Source organism: Ambystoma mexicanum, chromosome 8 (genome assembly GCF_040938575.1).
Source record: "Ambystoma mexicanum isolate Mex_15411 chromosome 8, UKY_AmexF1_1, whole genome shotgun sequence".
Lineage (NCBI taxonomy): Eukaryota > Metazoa > Chordata > Amphibia > Caudata > Ambystomatidae > Ambystoma > Ambystoma mexicanum.
This window is the reverse complement of record NC_090929.1, coordinates 443,541,754-443,565,188: the sequence shown is the minus strand read 5'-3', so window position 1 is coordinate 443,565,188 and position 23,435 is coordinate 443,541,754. Positions and strand designations below refer to the sequence as shown.

Here is a 23,435-nt window from a genome sequence, read left to right as displayed (position 1 = left end):
GGCGTCGCCTTGACAATTAGATGGTTTTAGCTTCTTGATGATATTTTCCACTTCCCTAATGGTAAGCGGTGAGAAGCTAAAAGGTTTGAAGGAATGATTGGGGGATGAGAAGTTGGACGGTTGAGTGTTACCTGCTGAGTCAAGGAGATGGTTTTTTTTAAGAGTTGATTTTAGCTTGGAGTAAAGTGATTTTGTTGAGTAGTGCTTTTTGAATGTTAGCGCACCATTCGGTGTCAGGGGTGCATGTGTCAATGGGGGCAGCTGGGGACTCTAATTCCTTGAGGATTTTAAAGAGTTCCTTAGTATTGGATTGAGCTTGTATGATCCTGTTGTTATAGACTTCTTTTTTTGCCGCTAGTATGGCTTCTTTGTACGAGAGGGTGATGGATAGAAGGTTAATTTTATTTACTGGCATAGGCGAGTTTCTCCAGAGAGACTCAGCTTTACGTTTATCTTTACGAAGTACTCATAGGTGTGGGGTGAACCAGGAATTGAGGTGGTTGCGTGATTTTTCTTTGCGTTGTTTAAGTGGGGCAATGGAATCCAAGGCTTTTAACATAGCTCGATTGTAGGTGTCCACCAGGACGGTAGGGTCAGCACAGGTTGTGGAGACCGAATTTAACAGTGGGAGGATGAGTGGAAGTAGTTTCTCAGTTGCAATATCCTTCTTGTTACGAGTGAGTGTGGGTGGCGCAGTACAAGGTTTATCCACGGATGGGCAAGAATTGATGGAATGTTATTTTGTGATGGTCAGACCATGCACATGGTAACACTGAGATTAGGTTTAGTGCGCAATTCATGTCTGAAACCCAGTCCAATGTGCGTCCCTTGATATGGGTAGGTACATTGACATGCTGGGTGAGGCCAAAGCCAGATAGGACATTGGCTAGGTCACAGGCTTTAGTATCGTTCGTGTGAAGATAGCCTAGATTAAGGTCTCCAAGTATGATAATTTGGGATTTAGGCTTAGTGCTGGATGCGAGGGTGGAAGAGATATCTTCTACGAATGTGGAAGTGGGACCAGGTGGCCGATAGATGAGGTGCACTGAGGCGGTATGATTAGGTGAGATTGGGAGTTTAATCAAGAGTAGTTCAGCAGAGGGTAGCTGGCGACTGTTAGCGACTCTTAGGTTAAGAGAGCTCTTGAATATAAATGCTAATCCACCCCCCTTAGTTTGATTGGTGTCCCTATCACACCTGATGATAGAGTAGCTTTCGGGAATGGCGAGGGTCAGGGCAGGGCCAGACGCCGCATGTAACCAGGTTTCTGTGATAGCCAGAATGTCAAGGTTTTCAGTCACAATGAAGTCAGCGATGTCTAGCGCGTGAGCGGAGACAGAGCGGGCGTTAATGAGCGCCCCTTTGAGTTTAGCTTGGGAGTTGGGAATGTTGGCTGGGGAGGCCTCTACCGATAGTGGGGCATCTAGAGTATGGGTTAAGTTGGCCGAATTGGCCCTGATGTCTGTGTTCAGGTGGTAGGACCAGTGGTGACATCTGGTTGCTAATCTTTGGTTACAGACAGGAGTGGCACAAGGTTTGCTCCGTCGGCTTGGGGATAGGCAACTAAGTAAGCGTAGTGGTGAGGGTTCATCTGTGGTGAATTTGGTCCTAGCAGCGTCAGGCAAGGATGATGTGTAACCGTGAGAGGAGATGCAGTTCCGTGGTGTGAAATGTGTGTTTGAGGGGTGATGGATGCGAGAGCAAAGCCTGGCATTCCTGATGCGCGTATGGCATGGTTGGTTAGGGATGGGTTTGGTGGTAAAGTGTTGCAGCCACAAGGCTGGCTCATTTAGGTATGGATTGTGCGATATTGTGTTGCAGGATTGAAGTGAGCACGACAGTGTTGTAGTGGTTGTGGTAGCTAGTTTAATGTGAGTGGCCATAGTGGGAACAGGTATTAGTGTGATTGAGACCAGAAAGGTAAACAGTAAATAGAAGTGAAGCGAGTGCAGATGGACACGCTTAAGGGTGATGACGTCAGATAATGGGTATAGTAGGCATGTAATCCAGGTGCAATTCATAATTAGTAATAGTGTCGCACAGTGTGCTGTGGGGAGCTAGTGGGTGGAGGGTGACACAGTGGATGACTGACAACTTAGCGTAATAAGGTAAGACAATAGGTCCTGGGTACAGCTTTGTGTTGGGCTTTTGGTGATTTGGGCATATCGTGGAAGCAAGTGTCGGATGGTTACCACAAACCTTAAAGCCCAGCAACAAAGGTGGCACAGTGACTAAAAATACCTATTGAGTATATACAAATGCTAAAGTGATCAGCGATGGAAATTCAAACATTCGGATATGGCATGATGGCAATGAATATCTAGCAATAAATAGTGCATGCCTAGCAATACATACTAGTGCTACGTTGACCAGCGTGAACATTTCAGACTTGGCAGAGTGACTGAGAATGAAGGCAGAGCATACGGAGGCTGAGATGACCAAAGGGAAAGTATAAAATATTGGTAGAGGTGACTACGAATATTGAACAAAGCGTGCAGATATAGGACAAAGCGTACAAATGCAGAAAGGGCCTATCATTCCAGGAATCTATATTTAGATGAGTGGCGTTGCCTGGGCGGGCGCGGAGCACACAATGAGTGATCTAAGTCCAGGGATAAGAGACTTGAGTAATCCTGAATACAATAGGGGTCGAGTAACTGCGCAGAGGTGTCCCTAAATCAGGTGGCTAAGGGGACATATAAATGAGGCAGCTTTCAGCTGATTGACTTGCCGTTAATCAGCATACGATATATTCTACCAATTCGGATCTCTTTTTCTGACATTTGTCGGTTTACCAAACAGATACATACTTAGATATGTAAAACCAAATGATACTACTCTCTTGTTTGAATACTAAGTGTGTAATAGCAGCTTTTTCTAATTTTAAAAGTACATTTTTCTCTTTAAAAGCCTAGAGTGACGTAGGCGAGTAGTGCTGCAACAAAACGCTTGTGTATGTTATTAAGAGCTTGATTCCCCAATAATGTTTAAACATATTGATCCTGCTATAATGTGTTTTTCTACAGTTAACAAATAGAACTGTATTACAACAATTTATGCATAATGCTCAAAACAAAAAAAAAACAAAAAATGTTTTGATATTTATGTCAAGATTTTTGCCCTTGCACCTACAGAAACGATGCCATCTCATTATCGGTATTGAGACCTGTTGCCGTTGAGTTTAGAAAACAAATAAGTCTTGCCTCTGCCTGTCGCAAAGCTTTAGTTCTGTCCCCGCCCGTTTTGGACAAGGTCACATGTTGTAGCCAAAGAACTTGATCCGTGATTTGTCATCCATTTGATGGGCATTTTGCCAATGTAAAGCCAATGGCAATGACGGGTCTTGACTCCCGATCTTCGTCATATGTTCGCGAATCCTTGTTCTAAGCTCCCTTTTTGTGCTGCCTATATAGACTGACATACACAGAGAATGCCATACACAACATATTTTGTTTTACGGTTGATTCTTTGTTTAATCTTGACAGTTTTGCCATTCATGTCCCTGAATTAATTTGTTCCTTCGATTGCATATTTGCACGTGGAGCAAATACCACATTTTCTGAAACCAATATCTTCTGGTGTTAGCCATGTAAATCGCTTGGTTTCCTTATTGTCAGGTAGTAATGATGGGCTGATTAATGACCCGATGGTGTCCGCTCTTTTGTAGATCATAGAGGGTTTCTCCCCGACAAATTTAGTAATGTGTTCATCAAGTTTGAGTAAATACCAATGTTTCTGTAATGCTTTTTTGATTCTATAATGATCTTTGTTGAATTGGGTTATGAACATTACTTCCATTGGTTTGTCATCTGATGTTTTTGTCTTCTTTTGCAAAGTATCTGTTCCTTCCCAAATAAGGAGAATATTGTCTATATATCTTTTCCATAATTTTATTCTGGTGCCGTAGTCTTGATCTTGATTTACTATTTGCTCTTCTAGCATACCCATGCAACAGTGGCAGGGATAGAAGCTATCAAACAAGAGAGTAGTATCATTGGTTTTACATATCTAAGTATGTATCTGTATGTTAACCCGACAAATGTCGGAAAAAGAGATCCGAATTGATAGAATATATCGTATGCTGATTAACGGCAAGTCAATCAGCCGAAAGCCTTGTTTACAAAGGAGGTTTCGTGTAACCAAGCTGGGGTTCGTTCTCAGTACAATAAATGGTCAAGTTTAGATTTTACACCCATTAACATTCAACAACTGCTAATACATGAGCTAATTAGGCTAATCACTACGTTACTTTATCATATCAACGCTACAACAAATAGCCACAAAATGGCGGCGGTCAGCATGACTACGTTAACAAACCAAGTCACTGTATTTTGCTGAGCGCATAGATATTTGTGAGGAAGTCCGCGCACCAGCAGGCTTTGTAATAGTTTCAAGAATCTTTACTAATAATAGATGGACACATTAGTAATAACACTAGGAGGATGTCATACAATTTGATCTGACGTGCAATGGTATGGAGTAAGCACACGACCGCAGCGAGTTGCTATGGCAACCCCTTAACAGTCCCAAAATGGCGCCGGCTGTACTTCGAATTCGAGCGCAGCCGACACAAGTGATTTTGTTGTGATACGGTAAGCGGATAAATATATCATTACCAAAATATCGATGCAGCTTTAAGTACATGCACTCCACTTTAGCCAGTAGTGCAAATCCTCAGTTAACTTAAAGATTAAAACTTATGTTTTGATGCGAACTTTTCAGCACACTTAACGAGGGATTTACAACATGCTAATATCGTCTCCATGAGGGGACGCACACAGAATCTAAATGATACATTGCCATGTATCCATACTAAAATCACATATTATCGACGATTGGTATAATGCAAGACACCAGAAATTACAATTGTTGACACTAATCAGTGACTGTAACAAGCAGTAAGTGCAGGCAACCAACTATGGAATGGCAGCACAGCCGTGAACAATTGTTAATGTATAATTTTTTTGGAAAGAATTATGGGATCAATCCCGTTTAAAAAGTATACCATTAACTGAATAAGCGAAAAAGCCTGTGCATTACATTGGGTAAGTTACCCAATCCTTATGGAGGACCAATCTACATGTAGATTAGTAATGACATGATAGTTGGAATAATTTCTAATACAGTATTTCTTTTTCTTTCCTGTTGTGGTTTATTATTTTCCCTTTCGGCTTGTTCTTCACATTTTTCTCTCCCCACTTGACTCGAATACGATTTTCTCATTCCCTAAACAATCCTCCTCAAAGCCAACCCTCATTCTCTGTCACCATAACTGCAATTTGTTTGTTATGACGATTAACCAGGTTACTCACCGTAGTGACCACCTTACTCCTAGTCCATAGTCCCCTTTCCTCCATACTTATTGGACATCTCTGTCCTGTGGGACAGGACCGGAGCACTTTGTAAAAAGCATCCAAAAAAAAATAAAAAAAAATTAAATTAAAAAAAAAAATTCTAAAATTTGTGCTACCTCTTTCTGAGCGGGGCCCGGCACGCGGCCGCAACCCCGCCCACCTTGACTCCGCCCCGCAAATCGCCCATCAGTCCTTTTCTATCGCCAGGTCAGAGACCTATTAGCAATAACAGAGGAACCGTATTAGAGGGGACGGCGGGCGTATGGAGGAAAGGGGACTATGGACTAGGAGTAAGGTGGTCACTACGGTGAGTAACCTGGTTATACTCCTACGTCCCGTCCCCTTACCTCCAGACTTATGGGAGATTCCAAAGCACTCCTAATTGGAACGACGGGTGGATGGAAATACCCCTTATTGAAAAAGGTTCTTCAGCCCACCTGACCAAACTGAGCATCAGCTCTCAAGCTCATGTCAAGACAATAATGCTTACAAAAAGCAGATGGGGAGGCCCAAGTAGCTGCCCTAGCGATGGACTCCCAGGGGACATACTTCTGAAAAGCAACCGCAGCTGCCTTGCCCCGCACCAGGTATGCATGAATACCCATAGGAGGTTTCAGCCTTTGGACGGTGAAAGACTCCGTAATGCAGGCAGCGATCCACCGAGAAATAGTCGCCTTAGACGCCGGCTTACCCTGAGGGTTACCGAAAGTCACAAAAAGCGGAGAATAACTCCTAAGCTCAGAAGTCCTGTCAAGGTAGAACTTAAGAGCCCTTCTGACATCAAGACCGTGCAGAACCCTTTCTGCCTCTGAGGTAGGGTTCGGAAAAAAGACTGGCAGGGAGATCGACTGATTCAGATGGAATTCAGTTACCACCTTCGGTAGAAAGGCAGGGTTTGTCCGTAGGACCACCTTGTCCATGTGAAAAACCAAGAAGGGATGCTCCACTGACAAGGCCTGGAGCTCACTCACTCGCCTTGCTGAGGTAACGGCGACCAGAAAGGACACTTTCCACGATAGGTACTTGAGGTCCACCGTGGCCATGGGTTCAAAAGGCTTATGGCACAGCGCCGTCAGGACTACATTTAGGTCCCACGGTGGGTGCAGACTACGAACTGGAGGGTAGAGGCGTGTCAAGCCTGCAAAATGCCTCTTGACGACTGAGTTACTCAGAGAGTAGGAACATTGGTCTGTAGAAAGATAAGCAGAGACCGCTGAAAGATAAGTTCTGCAGGACAGAACGTGAACACCCGACTCTGCTAGGGAGGACACGAAGGACAGCACAGTGTCAATCGCAGCCACCCTTGGGTGCAACTGCTTTCCCAAACACCAATGACAGAACCTGAGCCATTTACTCTTGTATTGGGATCTGGTCGAGGGTTTCCTCGCTGCCTAGATAATACGCATGTTATCAAGTTAAGATGCTCTAAAGACCTGAACTCAGGCACCATGCCGCCAAGCTGAGCGATTGTGGGGGGAGGAGGGGTGCCATATCTTCTGCTCCCCCTGATGAAGAAGATCGGGAGTCACTGGTAGCCTGATCGGCGGATACACGGACAGGTGTTGAAGTTCTGAGAACCAAAACCTGGCCAGCCACCAGGGGGCTATGAGTAGAAGAGAGCAGTTCACTGAGTTCTTCAGCTTCCAAATTGCTCGATGGACTAGAGGCAGAGGCGGGAAGGCATAAGCTCTCATGTTGTGCCATGGAATCTCGAGAGCATCCCCCAGAGAGGAGGCTCCCAGCCCCCCTCTGGAAGCATACCGAGGAAGCTTCCTGTTCACCGCCGTAGCGAAGAGATCCACCTCCGGTGTGCCCCAACGCAAGAAGATCCATGAGAGGACCTCTGCCTTCAACTCACACTCGTAGCTGACCACTGTCCGCCGGCTGAGGGCATCCGCTGTGACATTCAGCTGGCCCGGAATGTGTACTGCAAGCAGCCAGACACCATGAAGCACGGGCCACTCCCAAATCTGGATGGACAGTTCCATGAGGGGGGGGGGGTGGCGGGACTTTGTTCCCCCTTGCTTGTTGATGTAATACATTGACACCACATTGTCCGTGCGTATGCGGACCACCTTGTTGGCAATGACCAGTATGAACGCCTTGAGCGCTAGAAAGATTGCCAAAAACTCCAAATGATTTATGTGCAGGAGCTTGTCCTGAGGTGACCAGAGGTCCGATACTTGTAGAAGATCTAACGTCGCTCCCCACCCCAGGAGGGAGGTGTCTGTCGTGATCGTCACCATAGGAGCTGGGTCCTGAAAACCCGCACCCACTGACAGGTTGCTGAGAGATGACCACCATTCCAGGTCCACTCTCATGGAATCGAGAATCATTATCAGCTTGGAATCCGGGTCCACCGCCTGACACCAGGAACTCCGAAGAGCCATTTGGGTCCGTCTCATCTTTAGAAGAGGAAGAGCCAGCACACATGAGGCCATGAGGCCCAGAAGCCTCTGGAACCACCAGGCTGACATGCTCTCCGACTGCTCAAACATCTGACACGTGGCTAACAGATCTGCCATTCTGTCCCGTCAGGTACACTCTGCAGTCGATCGTGTTCCAGCAAAAACCCAGGAAAATCAGGTCCTGAGAGACCGTCATGGAAGATTTCCACCAGTTCACCGACAGCCCAAGATGGAACAGGAGCTGAAGGAGGGAGAGACTGGAGATTGCACGCTGCTGCCAGCGGACAAGGGCTGCGTAAGAGCCAGTCGTCCAAATATGGATACACATGGATACCAGGCCAAAAGGCCAAAAGGAAGCACTCGAAACTGGAAGTGCTCCTCTCCCAAAGAGAAGCGGAGATATCTCCTGTGTGGGTTCCAAATCAGGATATGCATGTACGCATCCTAAAGATCCACCAAGCTGAGCCAATCGCCCATCTGCAAGGAGGAGCGTATCTGGCTGGGCGTGATCACCTTGAATTTCTCTTGGGGTAGGAAAAGATTGAACTCGGAAAGGACTAGGATGGTGCGCAGGGTGCGCAGGCCAGCCTGGTTGGGTTTGGGCACCATAAACAGCCGGGAGTAGAAGCCCTCCCCTCGCTCTCCAAGGGGAACGGGTTCCACAGCTCTGAGGTCCCGAAGTTTCTGAACCTCGGCTTTGAGGGAAGGCGAGCCCGACAGCTGAAAAGGAGGGTTGAGGTGTGGGGTAGGGGGTAGAGGTAAGCGGAAGCCCGCCCGAGCGACTGACAAGACCCATCTGTCTTCTGTGATGGTCTGCCATGCCTCCCAATGAGACGCAATGCGTCCTCCCACCGGGGTCTCGTGCGAGTGCAGAAAACCCTCATTTAGTAGGTTTATTGGTGGCGGTGCCACCTGAACCTGAGGAGGGGGCTGAGGAGCGGGAGAAAAACCGTGTCCGTTGTTGCCTACGGCGGTTGTTCCCCGCAGGGGTATCCACTCTGCAAGATTTTCGGTCGAGGAAGCCCCTAAAGCCAGAGGAAAGTCGACTTTGCGACAACGGTCTCTGGGTTTTGAAAGGAACCTTAACCAGGACAGACATTCTGAGTGCTATCCTTCGACCTAGTGAGCTCTACATCTGTTGTAGAATAAAAGAGCTCCTTCCCATTGAACGGAGGTCCAACACCTTGTCCTGCACTTCTTTTGAGAATTTAGTTGCAGCAGCCACGCCTGCAGTGAGGTATCAACCCCCAGCATAAGGCCCCGAGCCGAGGTGTCTAGGTGATGAGCCACAGCCTCCAGGAGATCCTGGGCCAAGACCCTGGCGCCGGATAGGCCTCCTTTAAAGTCTTCCAGCTTCTCGACCGGGATAAACTCCTCAAACTCAGACAGACCTTTCCACATCCGCGTGTTAGCTCCCGCTAATATCAATTCAGCATTGGCCTGCCTGAGCTGCAAGGCCGAGTTGGCGAAGATTTTCCTCCCGAGGGAGTCAAGAAGCTTGTCCTCCTTTCCCAGAACCCGAGTAGCCATTGTGGAAGAGGATGCTGCAGGCCTGGACTCTCATGTCAATTTTCATATTGACAAAAAGTCCAGAGTGTGGCTTTTCCCAGACTCTGCAGACCTCGGCCAGAACGTCCTTCTGCAAGAACAGGCCGGTACACTCCAAGGGAGACAGGGTGAACGCCCCAGAAAGCACACCCTCCTGCGGAGCGGGTACCTCGGGAACTGGAACATCTAAGAAGTTCATCATGTCCTGTACCCGGTCATGAAAAGCTCCGAAAGAGCGGGGAAGGTCCTTGCTGTCCTGATCGCCTTGCGCGTCATCTGACAGGTCAGGATCCTTCTGAGCCGTGTCAGGCGCTGCTTTGTCCACAGGGGACAAATGGAGGCAAAGGCGGAAGAGTCGGGGGAAGGCACCATAGGCAAGGGAGGTGCCGGCGGAACCACTGGAGGAACAGGTGGAGCCGGAGGCGCGGGCAGACATATCTCCCTAAAGAGTGCTTTGAAATACTCCCTCATGGGGTCGGTACGCATAGCGTTTCAAATTTACCGAAAAAGGCATCCTCCGGGGACTGTTTCGTAACCTGAGGAGGCCTCTCATGTGGACAAATCCAGGGACGTAACGGGGAAGGGTGCCACACTGGCCCCTCCACCGACGTAACCACATAAATCAACGGTGCCGACTCTGCAGGCAACGAAACATTGTGCAGAAGAGGCATCCGAGCGTTCCAGTCCTAAACTGGCCGATAAGGATGCGCACAAGGGACTCCATGTTCACCCAAGGAACCAAGCCCTACACTTGAGGCAGATGGCGTAGTTGTAGGGGTAGCACCCAAAATGGCACCGCGGTCGTGGAGGGAATGGGCGACATTTTGTCCTCATCTGAGCGGAACTGCGGCACGTGAGGAAGTGAGGCAGGGGTCCCCGTCGATGGATCAGGCGTCTTAACCTTAGCCTTAACACAAGGAACCTCGGCAGAGCCGGTACTGTGAGGCCTGGAATGTTTCTGCGACATTCCAACCACCAAATCAGCCTTCCCAAGAAGGACCTCAGCCTTGCAGGTAAAAAAAGATCTTTCCTTCTTTGCCCCCTCAACAGATCTGGTGTCACCGCAAGAACGGGAACGGTGAGAAACAGCCTTCACCGGTAAGGCCTTGCCAGCCCTCTCAGAAATGTTGGTAACTTTAGCCTCTGAAAGAGGGGCCTCGGACCCACGTCCGATGACAGCCTTATCCACGCTAGCCTCGAACACTAGCCCAGATTTGAGAAAGGCTCTGCTGAGCCGAAACACATGTTGTAATTAAGGGCACCTGAATAAATGCACACATTTTTTTTAACTAATTGCCGCAGAGTGCTGGAGTCACTTTCCTTTTTTGCACTCTTAATTAACGGGTTAGGCTTTATACCGTTACACTCCAGAGAACTGCGACACCTTGTTATATGGTGATTACAATTGGAATACTGTGATTCTCGAGATCTTTGTGATTAACGAGTCGCCCAGCAGACCAGCTGTGAAAAAAGCCAAACTTCCTTATTCTAACTCTGAATCTTGGTATAGGTGGGCCAGAGTCACATTTTCCAACGCCTGCTTTGTGTCCATACACCCTTTACTCAATGGTAACAATTTGACTACAACCACCCAGTCTTCAATGGAAGGGTCGTTGGTGGATTTCCACAAACTTAACATTAATATTAACTTGCATGTCAGCATAATCGTCCTTCTAAACCAGAACCTGTGGTCACATGCCATGTCCTCCAACTCCTCTGTCACATGAAGGAAATAAAATCAGTTATCAGGGATTTGCGGGCCCAAATCCTCACATTTCTACTTGAACCCCCTTTTAGAATGGTTAACCTTTCCACAAACCCACAAGGGTTCATGTACGGAATTCACTTTATCACTACTTAAAACAAAGTCTCAAACAGTCTAATGGTCAAGGGTACTTGATACTTATTTACTGACGATAGCTAAAATCCAACTGCCATTTTTTAGTTAAAATTCAAGATGTAAAAGCCACTGGGTTTCCTTTGAAGCGATGGGCTCACAATATATAAAAAAAACAGTTATCCCTATAATGTACCCCCTTTAATTTGTGACTGTGTTTGTGGTTTTTGGCAGGCTTAGAGCATATATACACACGCATCTGTGCCAAATTAGCAACAGCATCGTTAAGGATATGTCCCACTTTACATAGGAAAAGTAAACATGCGATCCCAAGGCTTATGAAATTAAGATCGCCAACAGCAATACGTTGTTGTGAAATTAGGCTTTACACGTAGTTTGGTACACACAGATATACGATTTCAGATTTAAAATATGATACACAAAACACTTCTTTTGCGTTGTATTTTACATGGGACCTAATTTAAGACGCTGTGGGGGCAAATATTTTCCTATATTCCCACACTTAATTACTCTATATTTTGCCATGTACGTGCAAAAATAAGTCCATAAAATAAATACATTAAAAAAAACGATAATTGGCAAAAGCATCTTTGAAGAAAAAAACGTATTTTTTGGGTACAGGGGCACACGCAAATAGAAAGTTCTGCAACATTAACTTTACAACAAACAGAAAACATACCCACCAAAATACATCGACACCCTCAAAGCTTCACAATGCTGCCAGAGAAACTCAATTCACTACGTAAATGAGACCCCGCAAGTAGGTAAGCAGTTTCCTTTCATCAACAGCACTCTGTAGTGGTCTGGTGCCATTCTACATACTTTTTACATGTACCACAGAACTGTAAACAAAACGTTTTAAAATAAACTCTGACTGCCCATTAATGGCAGTGCTCGAAGACTAAAAATTAACATGCGAGACCAGATATGGACGCTTATACTTGCTGGAGAGGGGAGCAGCAAACGTTCCAAACACCTCTTTTCCCATTGTATGCTCCACCACACTGCCTTTTCATATCTACTACTGCCCTGCGTAATGGTTTAAAAAAAAGAAAATGTACATTTGGTTCCAGGCTTTTTTTTTACCAATGAGGTTTTTCATCGCCAAAGCTTTCATATTAGAATTTTGCAATCAGTGCACAAGCCAAATCAAGGGTACCCCCACGTCTTCATTAGCCCCATAACCACAACCAAAGAAAAACGTTACTCCTTTACCCAAACTTACGATCTGTACATTTTTTCACATTATATATTGTAGGTGAATTTCTTTGAGATGAATAATCTTCAATAAAAAACGTGCAGTGAATATGCATGCAATGAAATCGCCGGATACCGTCCATTCCTCCTTCCTTCATTATAAAACATACTTGAATACAATATTATCCGTTGAGATGCCACCTTCCTGGTGTTTGGGCAGAACAAACAACTTCATAGCCCTTTTGGCTTCTTAGACCAATAGTGACATTTTCTCAAATATCTTTTTGTTTTAGACAGCTCTCGGGACTGCTGGGAGAGTTTCAAGCAGGTGGTTTAACACTTGGTAGGCCTTGGGTAGAATCAGTCATATGTGTGTGTTATGTCCTAGAGTGCTTTGATGGTTCAGAAAATAAGGGCACCTGAAATATTAAAATTGGGAGAACAGGGCAGCTCAGTAAACAACTGTTATTGGCCATCGTTACAAGTTCAGATTGTGCATAGAGGGTAGAGGAAAAAACAAACAGGCGGTAATTCCATTACCAACACTTTTTTTGGCGTTGCCACCGTTTTTACTGCACCGTTGAAGAAAAGGTTTGACCTTAAAGTGGAGAATTTTCCTCCAAATCATGCAGCAGTTAAATCTGCCACTTTCAGCCCAAATTTTGATAGAATAACAGCCGACGGTAATTCCACCAAAATCTCCATGGTGTCTTATGAACTCTGAAAATGGGGACCTACACTGTCCTACCACCAATTGTAATCCCATGGTAAACTCACAGGACCAAGCAGTGGTAATGGTAAGCGAGATTGGCGATAAATAGGCCGAATTATCCTGAATTTCCACAAAAACTGGTAATGAGGCCCATTGTGCCTAGCTAAGCCTTTCTTCTTTTTCAATATAGTTAATGCGTGCTTGGGAGATTGGAAATATTACCACCACGTCCATTCTTCCTTGTCCCAGTCCAAACACTTCAAGGCATCCAGCCTTCCGCCAGTCTATTTCCAAAGTCCATTTTTCTATTTCAACCCTTGTTGGCTGACCCTCCATCCCTTCCCCCTTGGGTATAAAACATGCTGCCTACCCGTCATCCCCCCATTTGCCATGCTAAACTCCTGTCAGTTCTTCCAGGAGGGGGCCATGCTCTGCTAGTTCTCTCCTGGTCCGACCATTTCGCTTCAATGAGCATTGGCCTTTGCAGCCCCTCCTGGGAGGGGGTGATAGCAAAGAGATACACTGGGACCAAGGTAAGTAGGCCAGTGCCCCTCATCCAAGCCTTCACAAGGGCATGAGGGATCCCACAGGGCACTGTGCAGTCACTGGTGACAATGACCAACAATGGGGCAAGGGGGCAGTACTAGAGAGGAGGTGACCAGTGAAACAGCCTTTCCCTGAAACTTCATGTCCCTGCACAACAAACTGGCAACAGAGAATAAAGACAGCCATTGTCAAAGTTAAGCATACATGCACAGTTCTGTGAATACCAGTGTTCTGCTCATGACAGGCTAGTGACACCATACAGGGCATGCACGGGCAGCAGTGATCACCAGACTGGTTTATGGTTTACACTGTCATTAGGAAGATTCATTATTTCGCCTGATAGTCATGGTGAAACATTCAGAGATTCAGAGGCACACTGCTCTCCTCAGGCAGTATTCAAGCTCTCCCCAGAAACAGCTTGCAGGAGAAAGTAAAGATCACTCTACTCAGTAGCTTAAATCCCTCATCAGAGGGAATTTGCAGGAGCAAAAGAGGGCAGACACGGTCATGGATCCAGGCACGCCCCTTCATCCTCCATGCCTCTCGAATATTTCTCTGTCCCCTTCTTATGAAGAAGTCAAAGAGGAACCCAAGGGAAAACAGACGAAAATGTGGTAGGAAGGCCCTTAGCTACATGGCAGCACTCTTGGTGTTTTCTACAGACACCCTGAACTCTAGTGACAAGCTGACTGAGAGTTTGAGAATACTTAAAAAGGGAACCCATTTTTTTTATCATTGATTTCAGAGAAGCAAACTAGAAAGGGTGAAAGGAGCCGGACAGGATTTCAGTTCTCAAGTCCATGAGCAGCGTTACCCAGAGAGAAGCATTCTCTTCCTGCCTCGTTGAAGGTCAATGTCCTCCTTTCAAGCATGACGGTTATTGTCCTTCCATGTTGCCAGAGAAAGTGGTGGTTTGTGGTCTGATGGATAAGAAAGTGGATGGGGCCCACAGGAAGAATTATGTTGGAGATCCACCCATTTCTTTGGGTGTCAGCTTATGCCTCAAACCCACGAGATAAACACTTATTATCCCCAGGCATCCACACCTCCAGTGATGCTCCCTGGGAAAACCAAAATCAGGTTGGGTCTCCGACATAGATAAAAAGCTTGATAAGACATTCCATTCCAAAAATCAGATTCCCGCCACTGGCCGTCTTTCTGGTCAAGGTACAGAAGGCGTAGCCTCCATCCGCTCAACTGCAATAGATCAGTTACTCCAAAGGGTTTTCAATCTCATTCTGCCCCATTCTACTCAGGATGCAATGGGCAACAATCCTGGCCTTCAGTGGTTCCTGCTTGGAGATCAATCCTGGGGCTGATAGCGTTTCCCAGATTCTGCCTAGTTTCTCCATCTTGCTTCACAGGATCAAGTTCCTTACGCCTTCTGTGGGGGGTGTGGGGGGGTCGGGGTGGTTGACTCATCCCTTGGTGTTCTGTAGAGCACCGGCATTCCTCCTTCGAGCCTCTCCCCTTTGAAACAACTTACCTTGAAAAGCATCTTCCTGTTGGCCATCACAGCCACTAGAAAGATTGTGAAGTTGGGAAGCACCCCTCTGCACACCAACATACCATAGAGGCCCCGATTCACAGAAGGGTTTTATAATGGTGCAATCCCACTGAAAAAGACTCTGTAAATCAGGCCCAGAGTTTCTTTGAAAGTTGTCAATCTCTAATGTGACCGTAACACTTAAGGCCGATAGGGCCAAAATATATTTCCTCTCTGACGTTCAATAAGTTATCTGAGGACACAAAAAGAGAGGATGTAGGTGCGCAGGTGCCAGTCAAGAAGTAAGACAAAATTAAAGGTAAGCGCTCATGTAGACTAGCTCGTTTGAAAAGCAACCCACTAGATGGGTAGTACATTTAGCACAACAACAGAGCAGGACAATTTAATAATGTGGATGTTCGATAGCACTAACACGAGCACCACGCTGGGTCGAAAAAATCAGGGAAGCAAACACACAGACCATAAGGATGCCTCTCTCCCAGGAGATATTATGCATACAAGAGGCAACCCGCTAAATGGGTGCCCCTTACGAAATTAACGAAAAATGGGGATGATGCGTTTATGTTGAAGTCTGCAAGCACAAATAAGCGCAGTATGCAGCACCACGTAAACACCTGAAGTAAATGACACGACAGAAATGACAGCAGGGGATGTCCCCACGTTTACAAGATACTCCACAACGGTGTAAATCAGAATAGGCATGATTAGCATGCCACAAACGGTACAGTAACAGTGAGCAATTTGAGAACACAACAAGACACCATTGCTAGACTGCTTGCTGGATAGAGATGAGGCATGTAGCACATCTCGAACTATTGACATTTTCAGATGTCTGAGTAATAAACACATGATTAGGACGAAAACCTGGAGCAAGCCTTAAGCAATATGTTTTGTTTCACCACTAGTAACAAGCCACAAAGTTGAAAGATAAAGTAGTACACAACTTTGTGGGGTCAGAGTCTTTTCCAGCCCAACAAGCCATGGCTAGTGCCACAATAGAGGTTTGTTACCGGCGAGTGTAAGCACGACTGTTAAGCCATGGAATACGACAGCACAATGTACTTTTGGAAGATATTGAGATCTGTATGACCACAAAATAATGATTTGATGAGAGCACCCATCTGTGTCTCTATTATGTCCCTTCAGATAGTGGGTTTACCACAGCAAGAATCTATTTAAGCTTTTTATCGTTCTGGCAACAGAATGCGCAACAAGGAGGTTCGGAAGTGATCCTAGACTGTCGGTTCTGAAGAAGGTGGCAAACACAGATAGGTTCCACTGAAACCGGTCGATAAGTGAGGATGTGATTAATCACAACAGCACATCCCCTAAGAGAATGAAGACAGACATTCATTGAAATTGAAGATTATCCTTCACCAACTATTTTTTTGCCAATTTGACATTTTCACAAATACATTTGAAAGCAGTCCCAATCTCTGGCAAGCAATAACATTGTTTCTCTTGCCTAGAGCTTTTCTACAGCAGTTGCTTGGACAGTAAATAAATACATTTTGAAGAAAATGTGAGTCCAGACATACTTTAATTTTGTGTTTTAGTAATATACAAACAATGATTAAATACTTAAGAGTGGGCAAGCGGTCACCCTCTATCCCTCACCTAGACAGGTGGCCCACCACATTAAGGACAGAGTCTTTTGTAGCGACACATACCTAGGTTTGCAGGTTATAACATTGGTTTACATCCTCTCTCTCCTTTTCTTGTGTTCTCAGATAACTAAAATTGGGTTCAGAGAAGAAATATATTTTTTGCCCAATAGGTCTTACGTGTTAAGATGTTCTTCTGCCATTTCACGCTGGCAGCCTTTTAACATGTATATATTAGGAGGCTAAATGGATAGAAGTATTTAGAGTGCATCGACTTATGTCAGAAACAAACTATCTTGCATTCGCTGAGGAACTCGTTGGAGGGCAGCCTCACAGCTCCCCCTCTATTAGGTAACTTTACTAACCCACAAACCCTTCGAGAAGGGGATGAGTGGAACGAAGTAGAGGCTTTAAAGAAATGCCTAATAAGAACAGCGCTACATGGAGCCCTCATGACATATCCGAGGGCACTTGCGGCTTCAAACTGACTCATCATACACAAAGAACCAAGAATATTTCCTGAAAATGTAAGTTTTTCGAAAATACCGATCCTTCATAGCAAATAAGTGCACGAGAGACACACGAATTATGATAATCAATACTGCTAAAAAGGTCTGAGAGTCTGGTACGGGATATTCTCCATAAACAAGATGCATTGAAAGCTAAAGTAGTTCTGGACGTTTACAAAAAGAAGCTGGATTAATTGGAAACTACACTTGGGTGTTCAGAGATTTCAATTTAACAAAGATAATCCAGAAACTCAAAAAAGATCGAAGTGTCTTCTCACACAAACCAGTATATCCATACACAACAGACACGTATTATACAGATACACAACAGGACCAGATACAAAATAATTATTGGGGTGGATATAAACAGTCGAATAACAAAAGATTCAGGAAACAGACCACAGTTAGGAATTGGAGTTTGCCAAGCTATAACTCTGAAGACGATGATAGAGCAGGCACACCAATTACAGGACAAACAAACAACACCAAAAGAAACGCGGAACGTGCCATGCATTTCCAAGGAAATACAGCCAACCAGACCAATAATCAAAACTCAGCGGGGCTTCCTTTTTTTTACGACAGGGAACACGAGGGGAGGCAGATGACAGAACAATGCCCCACAGGTGGCCAGGAGCAGGGGTAACAGGACATTTCCCACCAAAGAACTATTAACAGTTAATTTGTCCTCACATTATTGAAATACAAGTATTACAAAAAGGTTGGTCCTTTGTCCCAACAGCAACACACAACCCTTTCACTACCAGAGTTAAACTATCCAAGTTAATTCAAAATATTTGCCTCAAAAAACACTTTGGGGAAACAGAAAGAATAGCTAATACTGACACGACAGGCTTGCATAATTCCTCGACGTTTTATCCACCAGCAAGTGGTTTGACGGCAGAATCCTATACTTTTGAGAAAGCATTATTTGAAGCAGTAGAGAAAATGGAACAAAATCTCAAACCAACTTTTAATAATTGCAACAGCCAAGAAAGAACCGCCTTAATGGCACTGGCGAAGACAGCAACATCACAGTTAAACCAGCTGATATAGGCGGTGCGGTAGAAGTGATGAATACAGATGACGATCGCAACACAGTGAAGGACCTAATCAAGGACAGTGTAAGCTATGTCCCTCTTATGAATGACCCCAACACAAACTCTACGTGACCCTATTAATCCAATCATCGCTGAGGCTGAAGGATGGATAACTAATACAGAGGCAGATTTCCTGACACCCACCTTCCCATGTATACCGGTAATGTATGCTTTACCAAAAATACATGAAGGGACAAATCCACCACCAGGTAGACCTTTTTTTAATCTGGGATTGTATCAATCTGTAAACCTTTATCACAATTTGTTGATTTTTTCCTCAAATATCTAGTACCGAAGTGCAGGTCCTACATCAAAGATACTACAGACATGCTGCACCTACTAAAAGATAGATCTTTTGATCCAGACACAGAATGGCTAGTGACTCTAGATGTAGAGTCGCAGTACACGAAGATACCGCAACACGAGACCCCGATCGCCATTCAAAATGTTTTTGGAAAACGGCACACCACCACCAGAGATGCCTATATAGGTGACCCTAAACCTCACTGAGATTGCCCTCACAAAAAACGTTTTTCTTTAAGGGCAATTTTACCAACAAGCCTTGGGGACAGCTATGGGGGCCACATTTGCCCCCAGCCTGGCCAATCTTTATGTTAATGCCTTTGAGGAAGATTATACGTCAACAATCCACAAAGCCATCACCTGAATATTTGGCAGTGTTACATTGATATTTACGTCATCTTCACAGGCAATGAAGCTGAATTCAACTCCTTTTTTTGATTGGCTAAATGTACAAAACACACATATTTTACGTAAACACAAAGCTAAACCGCCATACAGTTCCTTGACTTGTGGATCACTCCAGACGAGAGAAAGTTGGTGACCACAGTATCACAAACCTACCGAACAAAACTCATTACTACAATATGATAGCCGTCATCCTTGCAGTTTGAGAGAGAGTTCACCATTCGGTCAGTTCCTCAGGTACCGACACAACTGCACCAACCACCAGGATTACATACAGCAATCAGAAGAACTGATTAAGAAACTCTTAGCAAGTGGATATCCGAAAAGAACAGCGAGGCAGGCCCGCAAAAGGAACCAGACTATCCCAAGAGAGGGGACATTACAACACCCACGCAGAGATGCGGGCGAGATGAGTATCATAGCACTTTTGAGCAATTCACCATTGATGAATAAAATAAAAAAAGAAATACATCAACCATGGCCTCTGCTAAATGTGGGCACCAGTAACATGAAAACGCACGAGGTGCGCGGCAAAAAGACGGAAGAACTTGAGGGACGCCCTTGTGACCAGCTACCAAGCGGCCCAACCACAAGAAGAGCGGATACAAAGTACATTATGGTCACTTCCCCCAGTGATAGGACACATTCCCTGTGAAAGTTGCTTAGTCGGCCTGCAAACTACTTGGAGCCAGACAATAGACATGGCCTCAAGACACCATGGAAGCAAAGATCCTTTACCAACTGTAATACCCAGAATGTAATCTACATTATCACTTGTCCCTGCGGGCTGAGATATGTAGGTATGACAGGAAGTAAAATCAGGCTGAGAATAGTGGAGCACAAGTCATGTATAAGAACCAAGAACATAACAGCCCCAATGGTCAAACATTTCTTGGAGAAAGCACACTACGAAAATGAGTTCAGATGGACCACTGTCGAGTAAATCAAACTCCCAAAGAGAGGAGGTAACATCGGCATACTATTACTGCTCAGAGAACACACCTGGGTACTAAGACTATAAACAGCCACAAAGGAGATGAATAAAAGCATCCCATGGCAACAGGTGGCAGTACTATACATGAGCATGTTTCTGCTCAGAGATACCACATCTAGGTCCAAAACATGAGTGCTAGAGCATGCCCCTCCTTTGCCAACATGGACCTTGGTAAGTGACCATGTTCAAGTATGCAGCACTTACCTAATACACTATATTAGGAAGCCCTGAAAAGGGAATAGTGCAAGAAGAGGACCTTATGAATATCCAACAAGCTTGGCTTTTTTGCTAGTGACCACAATTGGCAGCTGGTAATCACAGACACGCAGATACCTAGGATGATAGAGCGGGTCTGGCTATCAGAAAGAGCATCTCTTACAAGGGAAGAAGGCGTTTCTAGCCCAGACATTCCATATTTGGGCACACTTGGGAAAAGGACAGTATGTAGCCACTTATATGCTTGCCTGTAGATGTGTTTAGAAGAGAAACACCATATTAGGGAGTAATAAGGAGTTGATGAGAATTCAGGTAAGCAATCCCTAAACACCCCCTGAAATAATTTAATTGGTGATGTAGTCATAAAACAAAGACATTAAGCTTTCTAAAGTGTATTACAAGGGAATAGATCACGTTGATAACACAGAGAAACACCATGCATGCAATATAGCATGAGGCTGTTCGAAGATGGCCACTGGATTCGCACCGGAATCACAATGTAACCTTTGCCGATTTGTTGCGATGGCCATAGACGCGAGCGGGTTTAAAAAAAACTCATGATAGTGCAACTGCCTGAAAAGTGAGACGCCTATACACATGCCGTTGCCAGTCACAAAGTTAGACAACATAAAGGTAAGCGCTCATTTAGACTAGCTTGTTTGAAAAGCAGCCCACTAGATGGGTGGTGTATTTAAAACCATAACAGAGCAGGACAATTTAATAATGTCGATGTTCGAGAGCACCAACACGAGCTCAGTGCTGGGTTGTATAATAAGGGAAGCGTACACACAGACCACGTGGATAGCTCTCTCCCAGGAGACATTACTTGTACAAGAGAAAACTGGCTAGATGGGATCTACTTTTAAGATAGTAATAACGAAAAACGGGGACAAAGATTTTATGTTCAAGTCTTTACGCACAAATAAGAGCAGTATGGATCACCACGTAAACACTTGCCGTAAATGACCTATGACAGAAATGGCAGCAAGGGATGCCACCCCCACCCTGTTTACAAAATACTCCACAACAGGGTTAATCAGAATAGGCATGATTAGCATGCCATGAACGGTACAGTAACAGCGAGCAATTTGATAACACGGCAGGACAGCATTGCTAGACTGCTTGCTGGATAGAGATGAAGTATGTAGCACATCTAAGACTATTACTGTGACATCTGAACATTTCAATAAACACATGATTAGGATGACATCTGAAGCAACCCTTAAGCAATACGTTTTGTTTCCCCATTAGAAACAAGCCAAGAAGTTGAAAGATACAGTAAAACACAACTTCATGGTTTTAGAGTCTTTTCCAGCCCAACAAGCCACGGCTAGTACCACAATAGGGGTACTTTACCAGTGAGCGTAAGCACGACTGTTAAGCCATGTAAGACTACAGCACAATGTACTTTTAGAAGACTGAGATCCGTACAACCTCAAAATAGTGATTTGATGAGAACACCTGTCTGTGTCGCTCTTTTATGTCACTACAGATAGTGGGTTTACCACAACAAAAGTCTATTTAAGCTATATATCGTCCCGCCAACAGAATGAGCAACAAGGAGGTTCTGAAGTGATCCTCAACCGTCCGTCCTGAAGAAGGTGGAAAACACAGATAAGTTCTACTAAAACCGGCCAACTAGCGAGGATGTGTTTAAACACATCAGCACACCCCGACCCCAAAATAGAATGAATACTGACATTTATTGAAAGAAGATTTTCCTCGGTAAGATGGATTTCTAAACTCTGATCTGGTGGACAGAAGTTTAGGAAGCCACCTTAGTTTAGTGGAACCTTCTGGACAAACCAGACCAATCTACGGTAGCTTGGCAGCTGGTCAAGACTAAGTCTCAGGAGAGGTGAGGGTGATCAGAAGCCCACAATGAGCACAAACAGTAAATTCCACAGTTTACCCTTAGACAGATGTATATCAAAAATACATTATAGGCATTTATAACAAAAACAACTACAGTTATCAAGAAAACAATTACCACATACGTTTTATTCACTATGTAACATATATACGATACTACAATTGATTAACTTTAGGCTGCTGATGGGGGAGAAAATAACCACAACCTGCAACAGAAAGGAGTTGGTTCAGCACATATATCAGTTTAAGCAGTCCATCAACAATCCCGAACTTATGTAGTCCAGCCCTACGAAGCGAGGAGCCTAGCGCTCAAAGTACAGTCATGCGTGAACAACAAGAGGTCGAGTGTAAATGAAAAAGCGGGTTCTCTTCAGGAGGCTGTAGCTGCTCAAGAAGGGGCTTGAGGCAATGAAGAATACATTCTATTCCTAGAAGAGTCTCTACCCTTGCGGATAGAGTGACTTCCGGAGTTTGGGAATAGCTGGGGAGCGCAGGCTATCCCAGCTAAGGCGATTATGCGTAAAACAATGGAGTGATGTGCCAGGGGGCCACCAGTAAGTTAGGAAAGTGCTCACCGACTCCCGACACAGTCCGGACATAACTTTGGAAGTCTAGCCCACTTCGCTCATAGGTGTTAACCTTGCAGTTTCAGGGTGCTCCGGCTCTCAGCGGCTGCGGGACGGGACAGTAGACTTCACTCAGCTCCCAAAGAAAGGAAAAGGATAGTTTATTGTTAGACTCTGTGCATTGCTAAGCCCTCTGTTTACTTGCTCATTTGTTTATTGTATATTTGCATTTGTTGTGAATTGTGTTCTGTTACCTTCTGTTATTACTCATTTCAAATTTGTTGTTAATGTTTTATATTTGAAAGGTTGATTAATTAATTTCAACCAACCAAATAAAAATAAAAACATTTTTAAAAAAAAGGATAGTTCCGGTGCAACATGTCTCAGGACACAGGAAGTAAGAACTGCAGGCACTTTCAGCGATGGTCACCACAGCGGGGCAAGGTAGGGACCGCAAATGCTTGCGGTGTAGCGCATTCTTGCAAATCGTGACCCAGAGGAGTTAGGGCAACAGGTTTTGGCTGAAGAGGTCCCAGGACTGCAAGCTTGCGGTTCCCATAGTCTAAACACGGGTCCGCAGCATTCCTGTGCCATACCCTCAGTTGGAGCTGGTCAGTTCACTGGATGACACAGGAACACTACCGAAGAGACTCTTTATGAGGGCAAGTAGGATACGCTAAGAGTAGTTGTTCCCACTACTCCAAAAAGTGGCAAAGCACCCTTTCAGGCCTTCTTGGTT

The 23,435-nt window shown here is 45.0% G+C and overlaps 1 protein-coding gene across 2 annotated transcripts in view; it reads right to left on the bottom strand.

Moving 5' to 3' along the window:
- Nucleotides 1-23,435, bottom strand: part of PIK3CD (phosphatidylinositol-4,5-bisphosphate 3-kinase catalytic subunit delta) — a 764,407-nt gene that overhangs the window by 648,346 nt on the left and 92,626 nt on the right. Inside the window, exon 2 of one of the 2 annotated variants that reach the window (XM_069610020.1) lies at nucleotides 22,706-22,832. The exons of the other annotated variant lie outside the window; for it this stretch is intronic. The gene's annotated coding sequence lies outside the window, so the exon portion shown is untranslated. The remainder of the gene's footprint in view (nucleotides 1-22,705; nucleotides 22,833-23,435) is intronic. 2 annotated transcript variants of the gene reach the window in all.